This window comes from Saccopteryx bilineata, chromosome 2 (genome assembly GCF_036850765.1).
Source record: "Saccopteryx bilineata isolate mSacBil1 chromosome 2, mSacBil1_pri_phased_curated, whole genome shotgun sequence".
Classification (NCBI taxonomy): Eukaryota; Metazoa; Chordata; class Mammalia; order Chiroptera; family Emballonuridae; genus Saccopteryx; species Saccopteryx bilineata.
This window is the reverse complement of record NC_089491.1, coordinates 210450684-210464424: the sequence shown is the minus strand read 5'-3', so window position 1 is coordinate 210464424 and position 13741 is coordinate 210450684. Positions and strand designations below refer to the sequence as shown.

Sequence of the window (13741 nt, the reverse complement as noted above, 5' to 3'; positions counted from 1 at the left end):
ATTTCAAGGTTCCATTTTATGTGTATGTTTGTAGACATGCATTCATATCAAAATACGCTGTTATGGAGTATATATTAACCAATTACTTAAAATAATCTGGTTTTCCAAAGCAGCATCTCAGCCTGACAGTATTTTTCATAATATCTGGTTTCAGTTTTTAATCATCACCATTTTGTTGTATATTAAGACTTTCTTTTGGCCCTGACCAGTTGGCTCAGTGGTAGAGTGTTGGCCCAGCATGTGGATGTCCTGATGTCCTAAGTTTGATTCTCAGTCAGGACACAGGAGAAGTGCTAATCTGCTTTCCCACCCCTCCCTCTCTTGCTTCTCTCTCTCTCTCTCTCTCTCTCTTTCTCCCTCTCTCTTCCCCTCCTGCAGTTATGGCTTGATTAGAGCAAGTTGACTCAGGTGTTGAAGTTGGCTCCATGTTCTCTTCCTCAGGAGCTAAAAAGCACTTGGTTGCTGAGCTATGGAGCAATGCCCTAGATGGACAGAGTATAGCCTCCTAGTGGGCTTGCCAGGTGAATCCCGGTCAGGGCACATGTGGGAGTCTGTCTGTGCCTCCTCTACTCTCAGTGAATAAAAAAGAAAAAAAAAGAAAAAAGACTTTCTTCTTTTCAAGTAAAGAATGTTATGATATCTCGTCCTATTCTGAAACATGTTGTGAAAGCAATGACCTAAATTTCATTAGTTAACATACACAATAGATATCACTGAACATCATCCATTTGCTCATATTATATTTGAGGTACCTTGATGAGTTAGAGACACAGTCCACCATCATTGAGTCATTATTTTAAGGGAGATATTTCCTGTTATACTCTTAGTTACTTTTAAGAATTGTTCCAGGAGATGACATCAGAGTAATGGCGGGGTAGGAAGCGATACCGATAAATCTCCCCCAAAACTCAACAAGATCTTCAACCAGAAACAGAAAAACCTATCCTTGGAGCCTCCAGATGTTTCGCAATATACCCGAAGGTATGATCGAGCAAAAAATTGGCTAAATATATAACCAAACCCCAAAGGAAATAGGGAGTAATAAATGCTCCGCCTTCCTCACTAACCTAAACAGGGCAGCTTTCACTGGAAACTGAGAATATAGAAACTAAGACAGGCAAAGGGAGTGAATAGATCCAGGCCGCGGCATAAACGGCCAAACCAGGCTGTGGCACGGAGATCCAAGTCGAGGAAAAACTGTTCCTGTGACAACCCAGGCAATACAGCTAACACTCGCGCCAAACCCAGACAAAGAAAAACAAGCGGGGCAGCCATTTTACCCAATCTCCTGGTCGGCGCGTGCAGATAGTGGGCGAGAGATTCCTTCCAAAGCCCTGGGAGTGTACGCTCGTGTTGTCCCACAGAGAGGCAGAGGCAGAGTCAGAGGCATTTGTGTGGGCCGAAAGTGGAATCTCCGGGCCGCCCAGCGCCCTGGGGGACCCGCACACGGGGAGGGAGCGAGAACTAATTCCAATGCTGGAACTTTTCCGTGCAGGAGGGGGTTTCACTCAGAGATTGAGGCGGCCGGCCTGATATCCTGGTCTGCGCGTGCAGATAGTGAGCGAGAGATTCCTCCAAGTGCCTCGGCAGTGCCTGCCCATGTTATCCCACAGAGGGGCAGAGTCAGGGGCCTTTGTGTGGGCCAAAAGCAGAATCTCAGGCTGCTCCAGTGCCTTGAAAAAGCCACACACGGGGAAAGAGCGAGAGCCAATTCCAACGCTGGAACTTATCAGTGCGGGCGGGAGGTTTCACTCAGAGAGCAAGACTTCCGGTCTGACATCCTGGTCTGCACGTGCAGATAGTGAGCGAGAGTTTCCTCCAAGCACCCCAGGAGTGGGTGCCCGCCCGTGTTACCGGACAGAGTGGCTGAGCCAGAGGTCTTTGAGTGGGCAAAAGCCCCGGCTGATTATGCTAGCCGCTCTGACTGACTGAGCCTTACCCAGAGCCCTGTGCTGAGTGGGAATAGAGTGGGGAGTGGCCAGCTCTTTGAGCCTCTTACTATCCAGGCAGAGGCAGCAGCAACCCCATAGCTGGATTATCAGGCTACTTGAGGAAGGAAAGACTGGGAGAGAGGCTCCAGGAACACGGACTCTCTCACTGTCGGAGCCTATAAATGCTAATGAGCCTCAACTGCCAACGTGACTAAAGCACAATACATGACATCGCCATAGAGACTTATCAACTGCAAACCTCTACCTGAGCGTGCCAAAGGGGCAGAACCCAGGGTACAGAGTCACCGGCCAGGAAGAGGGAGAGAAAAGAAAAAGCAAGAAGATAACCTCTCAAAATCAAGAATAATCCGCAGACTTTATAACCTATCCCATTTTATTATATTTGTTCATTTGTTTCTCTTATCTTCATCCTTGATTTTTTTTTTTCCTCCTCCAATTTGGTCGTTTAACTCTCTACTGGTCTTTCTCTCTCCTCTCCTTGAAATACACTACCCATAAGTGTTACATCTCCCATTATCTTTTCTTTATCTCTATGAGGGTTGCACTCCAAAACCCTTAACTCTCTCTCTCTCTCCTCTTTTTTCTTTTTTCATTTTTAGTAGTTCCCTCTTTTTTCTCTCTCTCTCTCTCTCTTTCTTTTCTCCCTCTATATTAGTTTCTTCCTTTCAACTTTACGTCTCCTCTCATTCAAACCTCAATAACAAACAAATTATGCCACTTATGTTTGTGGCATTTTGGGGGGTTTTTACTTCACCTTTTAAACTCACTAGCAGTGTTCCCATCCCTGGCTCTCCATTTTATCAAGCTCTTGTTCCACTAAATACAATAATAATTTTTTAATTTGTTCCCCCATTTTCCTGTGTCCCTCTTATTCCTCTCATCATAACTCTCAGTCAACCAACACCTAAACGCAAATCATTTTATTATTGATCCAAATTTTTTCCTTATTTGCTTTTTGTGGGTCCATACCCCCCCTTTTTAAATTTTATTTTTATTATTTTTTTGCCCATTTATTACTTTTCCCCAATTCAGGCCCTCCATTACAGGCATTGTTTGTTTTATTTAATACAATATAATTCACAGTTCACCACAAGACTTTCTCAAGAAAAAGGGGAGAGGAGAGGAGAGGAAAAAAGTAGGGGGGAATAATTTCCTTATTTTTTTAATTTTTATTTTATTTTATTTTTCTTTATTTCATTATTAATTTTTAAATAAAACAACTTTTTTCAATTTTTTATTTTTTTAACTTTGTATTCTTTATTAAATATCATTAATACTATCAACAAAACCACCCTCAGATGCCATTAAGGAAGAGAAAATTGAATATCATGGATGCAAAAGAAAGAGAGGTAACACAGAGAGATGAGGAAAAATCTATGGAGAAAAAATTTAAGATATTGGAAACCTTGGAGCTAAATGACAGAGAATTCAAGATAGAAATCCTAAAAATACTCAGAGATATACAAGAAAACATAGAAAGGCAATTTAGGGAGCTCAGAAAACAACTCAATGAACACAAAGAATATATTTCCAAATAAATTGAAACTATAAAAACAAATCAAACAGAGATGAAAAACTCAATTCATAAGCTGAAAAATGAGGTAACAAGCTTAGCTAATAGAACAGGCCAGATAGAACAGAGGATTAGTGAAATAGAAGACAAGCAACTTGAGGCACAACAGAGAGAAGAAGAAAGAGACTCAAAAATTTAAAAAAAAAATGTGATAGCCCTACAAGAATTATCTGACTCCATCAGAAAGAATAACATAAGAATAATAGGTATATCAGAGGGAGAAGAGAGAGAAAATGGAATGGAGAACATACTCAAACAAATAATAGATGAGAACTTCCCAAGCCTGTGGAAAGAACTAAAGCCTCAAATTTATGAAGCAAACAGAACTCCGAGTTTTCTTAACCTCAACAAACCTACTCCAAGGCACATCATAATGAAATTGGCACAAACCAATGGCAAAGAAAAAATTCTCAGGGCAGCCAGGGAAAAGAAGAATACAACATATAAAGAAAGGCCCATTAGATTATCATCAGATTTCTCAGCAGAAACTCTACAAGCTAGAAGAGAGTGGACCCCAATATTTTAAGTCCTGAAAGAGAGGAACTTTCAGCCACGAATACTATACCCATCAAAGCTATCCTTCAAATATGAAGGAGAAATAAAAACGTTCACAGCTCCAGAAAAGATGAGTGAATTTATCATCAGAAAACCCCCACTCCAGGAATTACTAAAGGGGGTTCTCCAATCAGATACAAAGAACAAAAAAAAATAAAGCCAGAAGTAAAAGCTCCAAGAAGAACACAATAAAACCAAATTTAAACTGTGACAACAACAAAAAGAAAGGGGAGAGAGAATGGAGATTAACAGTAGCAAAGGACGATGGAGTGCAAAAGTACTCACAAAATAGTGCACTACAATGAACAGGGTAGGAACCCTTTCCATTACTTAAAGGTAACCACCATTGAAAAAACCACCACAGAAGCACATGAGATAATAAAGATAGCAACAGAGGAACGATGTATGGAATACAACCAAATAAAAACAAAAGATAAAAAACCAAAAGAGAAGGATCAAACAAGACACAAAACTAACAGAAAGCAATCTATAAAATGGCAATAGGGAACTCACAAGTGTCAATAATTACACTAAATGTAAACGGATTAAACTCACCAATAAAAAGACACAGAGTAGCAGTATGGATTAAAAAACAAAATCCAACTGTATGCTGCCTACAGGAAACTCATCTAAGTAACAAGGATAAAAACAAATTCAAAGTGAAAGGCTAGAAAACAATACTCCAAGCAAATAACATCCAAAAAAAGCAGGCGGAGCAATACTCATATCTGATAATGCTGACTACAAGACAGGAAAAGTACTCAGAGAAAAAAATGGCCATTTCATAATGGCTAAGGGGACACTGAATCAAGAAGACATAACAATTCTTAATATATATGCACCAAACCAAGGAGCACCAAAATATATAAGACAGGTACTTATTAACCTTAAAACAAAAACTGACAAAAATACAATAATACTTGGAGACCTCAATACACTGCTTAAGGCTCCAGATCGGTAATCCAACCAAAGAATCAACAAAGATATAGTGGCCTTAAACAAAACACTAGAGCACCTGGGTATGATAGACATCTACAAGATATTTCACCCCAAAGAGACCGAGTATATATTTTTCTCCAGTGTACATGGATCATTCTCAAGAATTGACCATATGTTGGATCACAAAAACAACATCAGCAAATTCAGAAAAATCGAAGTTGTTCCAAGCATATTTTCTGATCATAAAGCCTTGAAACTAGAACTCAACTGCAAAAAAAGTGGAAAAAAATCCCATGAAAATGTGGAAACTAATCGCCATACTTTTAAAAAATGAATGGGTCAAAGAAGAAATAAGTGCAGAGATCAAAAGATATATACAGAATAATGAAAATGACAATACGACATATCAGAATCTATGGGATGCAGCAAAAGCAGTGATAAGAGGCAAGTTCATATCACTTCAGGCACATATGAACAAACAAGAGAGAGCCCAAGTGAACCACTTAACTTCACACCTTAAAGAACTAGAAAAAGAAGAACAAAGAAAACCCAAAACCAGCCTAAGAAAGGAGATAATAAAAATCAGAGCAGAAATAAATGAAATAGAGAACAGAAAAACTATAGAAAAAAATTGATAGAACAAGGATCTGGTTCTTTGAAAAGATCAACAAAATTGACAAACCCAAGGCAAGACTTACCAAGGAAAAAAGAGAAAGAACTCATAAACAAAATCCAAAATGAAAGAGGAGAAATCACCACAGACACTGTAGATATACAAAGAATTATTGTAGAATACTATGAAAAACTTTATGCTACTAAATTCAACAACCTAGAAGAAATGGATAAATTCCTAGAACAATACAACCTTCCTAGACTGAGTTAAGAAGAAGCAGAAAGCCTAAACAGACCTATTAGTAGAGAAGAAATAGACAAAACCATTAAAAACCTCCCCAAAAATAAAAGTCCAGGCCCTGACGGCTATACCAGCGAATTTTATCAAACATTCAAAGAAGACTTGGTTCCTATTCTACTCAAAGTCTTCCAAAAAATTGAAGAAGAAGCAATACTTCCAAACACATTTTATGAGGCCAACATAACCCTCATTCCAAAACCAGGCAAGGATGGCACAAAAAAAGAAAACTACAGACCAATATCTCTAATGAATACAGATGCTAAAATACTAAACAAAATACTAGCAAATCAAATAGAACAACATATTAAAAAAATAATATATCATGATCAAGTGGGATTCATCCCAGAATCTCAAGGAAGGTCCAACATATGTAAAACGGTTAACGTAATACACCATATCAAAAAACAAAGAACAAAAACCACATGATTTTATCAGTAGACACAGAAAAGGCTTTCGATAAAATACAACACAATTTTATGTTTAAGACTCTCAACAAAATGGGTATAGAAGGAAAATATCTCAACATGATAAAGGCCATATATGATAAACCATCAGCTAACATCATATTAAATGGAACAAAACTGAAAGCTTTCCCCCTTAAATCAGGAAAAAGACGGGTTGTCCACTCTCTCCACTCTTATTTAATGTGGTACTAGAGGTTCTAGCCAGAGCAATCAGACAAGACAAAGAAATAAAGGCATCCATATTGGAAAAGAAGAAGTAAATGTATCACTTTTTGCAGATGATATGATCCTATACATAGAAAACCCCAAAGAATCCACAAAAAGACTACTAGAAACAATAAGCCAATACAGTAAGGTCGCAGGATACAAAATTAACATACAGAAGTCAACAGCCTTTCTATATGCCAACAATGAAACAACTGGGAATGAACTCAAAAGAATAATCCCTTTCACAATAGCAACAAAAAAAAATAAAATACTTAGGAATAAACATAACAAAGAATGTAAAGGACTTATATAATGAAAACTATAAACCATTGTTAAGAGAAATCAAAAAAGATATAATGAGATGGAAGAATATTTCTTGTTCTTGGTTAGGAAGAATAAATATAATCAAAATGGCCATATTACCCAAAGCAATATACAAATTTAATGCAATTCCCATCAAAATTCCTATGACATTTTTTAAAGAAATAGAGCAAAAAATCGTCAGATTTTTATGAAACTATAAAAGAACCCGAATAGCCAAAGGAATCCTAAGGAAAAAGAATGAAGCTGGGGCATTACAATACCTGACTTCAAACTATATTATAGGGCCATGACAATCAATACAGCATGGTATTGGCAGAAAAATAGACACTCAGACCAATGGAACAGAATAGAAAGCCCAGAAATAAAACCACATATATATATAGTCAAATAATTTTTGATAAAGGGGCCAACAACACAAAATGGAGAAAAGAAAGCCTCTTCAATAAATGGTGCTGGGAAAACTGGAAAGCCACATGCAAAAGAATGTAACTGGATTATAGTCTCTCCCCCTGTACAAAAATTAACTCAAAATGGATCAAAGATCTAAACATAAGACCTGAAACAATTAAGTACATAGAAGAAGACATAGGTACTCAACTCATGGACCTGGGTTTTAAAGAGCATTTTATGAATTTGACTCCAATGGCAAGAGAAGTGAAGGCAAAAATTAATGAATGGGACTACATCAGACTAAGAAGTTTTTGCTCAGCAAGAGAAACTGATAACAAAATAAACAGACAGCCAACTAAATGGGAAATGATATTTTCAAACAACAGCTCAGATAAGGGCCTAATATCCAAAATATACAAAGAACTCATAAAACTCAACAACAAACAAACAAACAATCCAATAAAAAAATGGGAAGAGGACATGAACAGACAATCCTCCCAGGAAGAAATACAAATGGCCAACAGATATATGAAAAGATGCTCATCTTCATTAGCTATTAGAGAAAGGCAAATCAAAACTGCAAGGAGATACCACCTTACACCTGTTAGATTAGCTATTAATAACAAGACAGGTAATACCAAATGTTGGAGAGGCTGTGGAGAAAAAGGAACCCTCATACACTGTTGGTGGGAATGTAAAGTAGTACAACCATTATGGAAGAAAGTATGGTGTTTCCTCAAAAAACGGAAAATAGAACTACCTTATGACCCAGCAATCCCTCTACTGGGTATATACCCCCAAAACTCAGAAACATTGATACGTAAAGACACATGCAGCCCCATGTTTATTGCAGCATTGTTCACAGTGGCCAGGACATGGAAACAACCAAAAAGCCCGTCAATAGAAGACTGGATAAAGAAGATGTGGCACATATACACTATGGAATACTACTCAGCCATAAGAAATGATGACATCAGATCATTTTCAGCAAAATGTTGGGATCTTGATAACATTATACGAAGTGAAATAAGTAAATCAGAAAAAACCAGGAACTGCATTATTCCATACATAGGTGGGACATAAAAGTGAAACTAAGAGACATTGATAAGAGTGTGGTGGTTATGGGGGGAGGGGGGATGGGAGAGGGAAAGGGGGAGGGGGAGGGGCACAAAGAAAACTAGATAGAAGATGACAGAGGACAATCTGACTTTGGGTGATGGGTATGCAACATAATTGAAAGATAAGATAACGTGGACCTGTTATCTTTAAATATATATATCCTGATTTATTGATGTCACCCCATTAAAAAAATAAAATTATTATAAAAAAGTAAAATAAAATAAAAGTAAAAAAAAATTAAAAATGGAACTGCCCTTTGACTCAGCTATCCCACTTTTAGGAGTATATTCTATGAATATCAAATCACTGATTCAAAGGAAGAAATGCACCCCCATGCTTATTGCAGCATTGTTTAAAATAGTGAAGATCTGGAACCAGCCCAAGTGTCCATCAGTGGACAAGTATATTAAAAAGCAGTGGTACATATACACAATGGAATACTATGCGGCTGTGAGGAAGAAGGAAATCTTACCTTTCGTGACAACATGGATGGACCTGGAAACTGTTATGTTAAGTGAAATAAGCCAGGCAGAGAAAGAAAAATATCATATGACTTCACTCATTTGAGGAATTCAATGAACAATGTGAACTGAGCAACGGAACAGAGGCAGAGGTGGGATCAAAGGGACCAGAGGGAATGCAGTCAGGGAAAGAGATTAATGAAATTATATACACATAACACAAGCATTATAGAAAACAGGACAGCAAATCCTGGAGGGAAGGGGGGAAGGCATTGGGGGCATGGCGGGGCCTGAGGGGAATAAGGGGGTGGGCAGAAATATATTCAGTGGGACACTTGAATCTATGTAAACACAAATTAATATCATAAAAAATAAAAAATAAAAAAATAAAAATAAAAAAAAGGAATTGTTCCAGTGGTGACTGTTCTTCCCTTACCTGCAGGCCTGAGAAAGAAATGAGGGCAAACATGAAAGCCACATGAGAAAAAGCTAGAGCATCTTTCGGCCCTGAATTGCTGAATGGCTGCATTAGCAAATGTACTCCTATTGCCACTTGGATGGCACATTAGTGAGAAATAGCATTTATGATATTAGGCAATTTATGACTCAATTCAGATTTGGGGTTCACTTGTCATAGCAAATCACTGGTGCAAGGGGACAAGTTTGGGATAGAATTACAAATTGGGCAGTGATCAGACTAGAGGAGGTCATTGGAACAGTTAAGAAAAAGCTAATTAATAAAGAATGAAAATGGGCCCTGGCAGGTTGGCTCAGTGGTAGAGCATCAGCCTGGCATGCAGAAGTCTTGGGTTCGATTCCCGGCCAGGGCACACAGAGGAAGCGCCCATCTGCTTCTCCACCCCTCCCCCTCTCCTTCCTCTCTGTCTCTTTCTTCCCCTCCCGCAGCAAGGCTCCATTGGAGCAAAGATGGCCCGGGCGCTGGGGATGGCTCCTTGGCTTCTGCCCCAGGCGCTAGAGTGGCTCTGGTCATGACAGAGCGATGCCCCAGAGGGGTAGAGCATCACCCCCTGGTGGGCTGAGCGTCGCCCCCTGGTGGGCCTGCCCAGTGGATCCCGGTCAGGCGCATGCGGGAGTCTGTCTGACTGTCTCTCCCCATTTCTAGCTTCAGAAAAAAAAAAAAAAAAAAAGAATGAAAATGTGTAGATTCAGAGTTTCTCTCAGAGAAAAAATACTGAATACAAATCTACAGACAAAAGATTTTCAGGCCAGGATGTATAGATAGAGTTAATCTTAGTGATTATTTTGTCTTCAGTTTGAACCTAAGAAGAGAGAATAAAAAGTTTATGAAGATGCTTTCCTGTGATAAATTTTCTCACCAAAAAGAAATACTGATGAGAAAGAAAAGCAATATGCAAGAAATTTTAAAGTGTAATTCACAGTAAGTCCTGGGGTAATTTAGAAATCCTAAAAATTTATATTATTTCAAAGTCAACTAAAAGATCCTTGATTCAAGCATGTGGCTGGATGTTAAACTAAGAAGCAACTATAAGTTTATTAAAAAGTTCAAATTTAGAAAGAGATGCACCTAATCATACCTAGATCATTGTAATAGTATATATTCTAACTTATTAAAATATGTATCATCCTTTAACTATGTATAATGCTCATTAATGGTTATACTTTAAGGAAATAGTAAGGGGAAGCATTATTTTAATGATGACAGTAACACTTGATATAAACAGTGAAGAACGGTGAATTAGAATCTACATAATAAATATTTTGGTGGAAATAAAGCCATGTTTCTTCCAACTGCAGAATTGATTTCCAATAGCCTTGTATATATCATTTCTACTGTCTGAGAGAAAACTTAGAACTTTAGAAAACTAGTAATCGCCTCCTAAATCTGAATACATACCATTCTATAAGTTTAATTATATAAAATCTTTCCATACTTTAAACACATTACAAGAAATTTGAATGTCAACTTCTAAATATTTGTGTAAGGTCCATGCAATGATGCTGCTAAACTATCAAAGCAAAGCAGATCATTAATGTGTTCGCAGAAATATTTGAAGAAAGCAATGCTTCAATCAATCACACATTAACTATGGATTGTAGACATATTTAACTGTTAGAAAATAAGTAGGGGGAAGCACCTATCTTTCTCAATTATAGAAAAACCCTTGTTTTCATTATTGCTGTAAGAAAAATAAAAGAGGTAATACTTAATAAGGTATCTGGTTATGCTTCTTTAAGCAAATTCTTTACTAAATCTTTTCATTCCACAGCCACGGATGGTTTGTGTCATCTACTTGTATGAGCTCAATCACCATCTATATTTTGAGACAAAATTTTTCTTCAGACCAGACCAGAACAAGAATGCCAGAACTGTTTAACATTCTATCTAATGCATTTACTGAGAAGGGTTGTTAAGTGCTTCAATCTCAGCATGTTTAACTCACTTGCTTCACCTGCAATTTCTCCTATGGTACTCTCCACCTCTGTCTTCAAATGTATTACACTGAATTAATTGTCTAAGGTAAATATTGTAAGTTACAAAACTATTTGCCCAAGGGCTATTTCTTACATCAACTTTGACTTCTCCAGCTCCCACAGTCTGCATACCCAATCAAATCCATGTCCCATCAGCCCTCCCTTTATCATTCCTTAGTCTAAGTATCTTTCTACCTCAGCAGTTACTTCATTTAGGATTTGAATTGTTCTCGGTACCTAGAGTTTTGCTTTGATGCCATCCAATTCATTTTCATCACAGGGCACTAATAATCTCCTAAAATATATGTCAGGTCATGTCATTTCCTTGGTTTAAATCCTTCAGAAGATGTCCCCTTTGGATAAATTCCAAATGCCTTAGCCGATATGTCAAGGCTGTGTTGACTGGACACAACCTTCATTTCCAACATCCTTTCTTATTAGTTCTTTATTAATAAATCATACCATATCTTTATTAGAATAAGTATTCTAGTTGTACTTATTCATAAATTCTAGTTATAACAAACTTATTCCAGTTTCCAAAAAGTACCATTCATGCTGTTTTCACCTCAGGGCAACTATATATGGTGTTCTCTCACCACACTTCACCTGGCTATTTCCTTTTCATATTTAATGGTCACTTCTCTCTTCAGCAGGCATTTTGGACACCATTTGGTGCTTTAATTAGCTTAGGTGTTTGTTCTTTTTATCCTCTATTCCTGCACTTTCCTTATCAGAGACATCAGCATATTGTGTTTTCACTGATTTACCTGTTTATTTTTTCCATCAACTATTCGTATTTTGAAGAAAGGAAACTTGTTTACTTTGTTGACCATGCATAACCACCATTTAGCATACCAGGTTCATAAATATATTAATAGTAGGTGTTCAGTAACAGGTGAATGAATCTTATACTGGAATTAGATCACATGAAATTCGTATTGAATAATACAATTTTATCCATAGTTTACAATGCAAAACGGGTATTTTGCTAGGAAATGATCAAACCATTTAGGAAGTTTCAGAGATAACTTTCAAACTGGCTGTGACTGAATAGGTATCTTCAGTAGCCCAGTTCCTCTTTATCAAAAGTAAAACAAAGCATAAAAGTATTATTGCCTATTTCCCTCAATAACATGTTCTGAAATCTGTGTTGGTTGATGCTGTAATAAAATAATTAGTTAAATCTAGATCCTTTAAAACCAGATAATCTAATTTCACTACCTCATCAGGGTGACAATGAATGTCAAGAACCTTTTATAACAAAGTGTCACCTTTAGTCCCTAATTGCTTGGGTTCTTTAGCATTTGATCTCCTACCAACAATCCACATGGAAAACTTCACCTCAAATGTTCTGTTGGAATTTTAACTTTAAATATCTGCCACACAACTGCTACCTAAAACATGCCTAATAAGATGGCCATTTCCAAGTCTTCATTATTTCATCTAGACCAAAACTTGACTCCTATACCACACAAAGCCTTCAAAAATTTACCTGAGAACACTACATTATTCTAAATTCCCATACATGTTCCTTTTTTAGTTATGAGTCTAATCTTATTCCAGATTCTTAAAAAAAAAAAAAAAGATAAGACACCATGTAAGGTATAATTAGATGGAGAATATTACACCTTGTAAATCTACTATGAACATACAAATTGTTGGATAATGAACTATGTGTTAAGTTCTTCCAATATTAAAAGGCTAAAAAAGTATGTCCTTCCTTATCTACATCCTTTAAATCCTAGAATAAAAGAAAAATGGTGTTCTTTTTCATTAAAAAAAAGATTTTGCCTACCATGCAACTCAGTTACATTTCAAGTTTAAATCTAGTCTAATCACTCTCCTCATATTAGTTTTTTTAATTCTAGATATAATCAAAATGCATATAATTTTGTTAAGACCAATTCTCACCTGACTAGGCTGTGATGGCACAGTAGATAGAGCATGGGATCTTAGTTTGAAACCCCAACGTTGCTGGCCTAAGCACAGGCTCACCAGCTTGAGCACGGGGTCTCTGGCTTGAGCATGGGATCACAGACATGACCCCATGGTTGCTGGCTTGAGCTCAAACATCACTGGCTGAACTCAAGGTCACTGGCTTGAGCAAGGAATCACTCGCTCTGCTGTAGCCCCCCAAACCCATCAAGGCACATATGAGAAAGCATGCGATAAACAACTGAGGTGCTGAAACAAAGAATTGGTTCTTCTCATCTCTTTCCCTTCCTGTCTGTCTGTCTCTATCTGACCCTCTCTCTGTTTTTCGTTATAAAATAAAAAAAGGATTGATTCCCAAGATTTAAAACCTCAATAGGAAGGAATAAGAGAAAAAAATGTGATTTATTGAGAAACTGAGAATTGACAGGCATACATTCATTTAACAATTATTTTCC

General features: G+C 37.3%; 1 protein-coding gene across 2 annotated transcripts in view; it reads right to left on the bottom strand.

Moving 5' to 3' along the window:
* Window positions 1-13741, bottom strand: part of NCAM2 (neural cell adhesion molecule 2) — a 577130-nt gene that overhangs the window by 243450 nt on the left and 319939 nt on the right. The window lies entirely within an intron of this gene.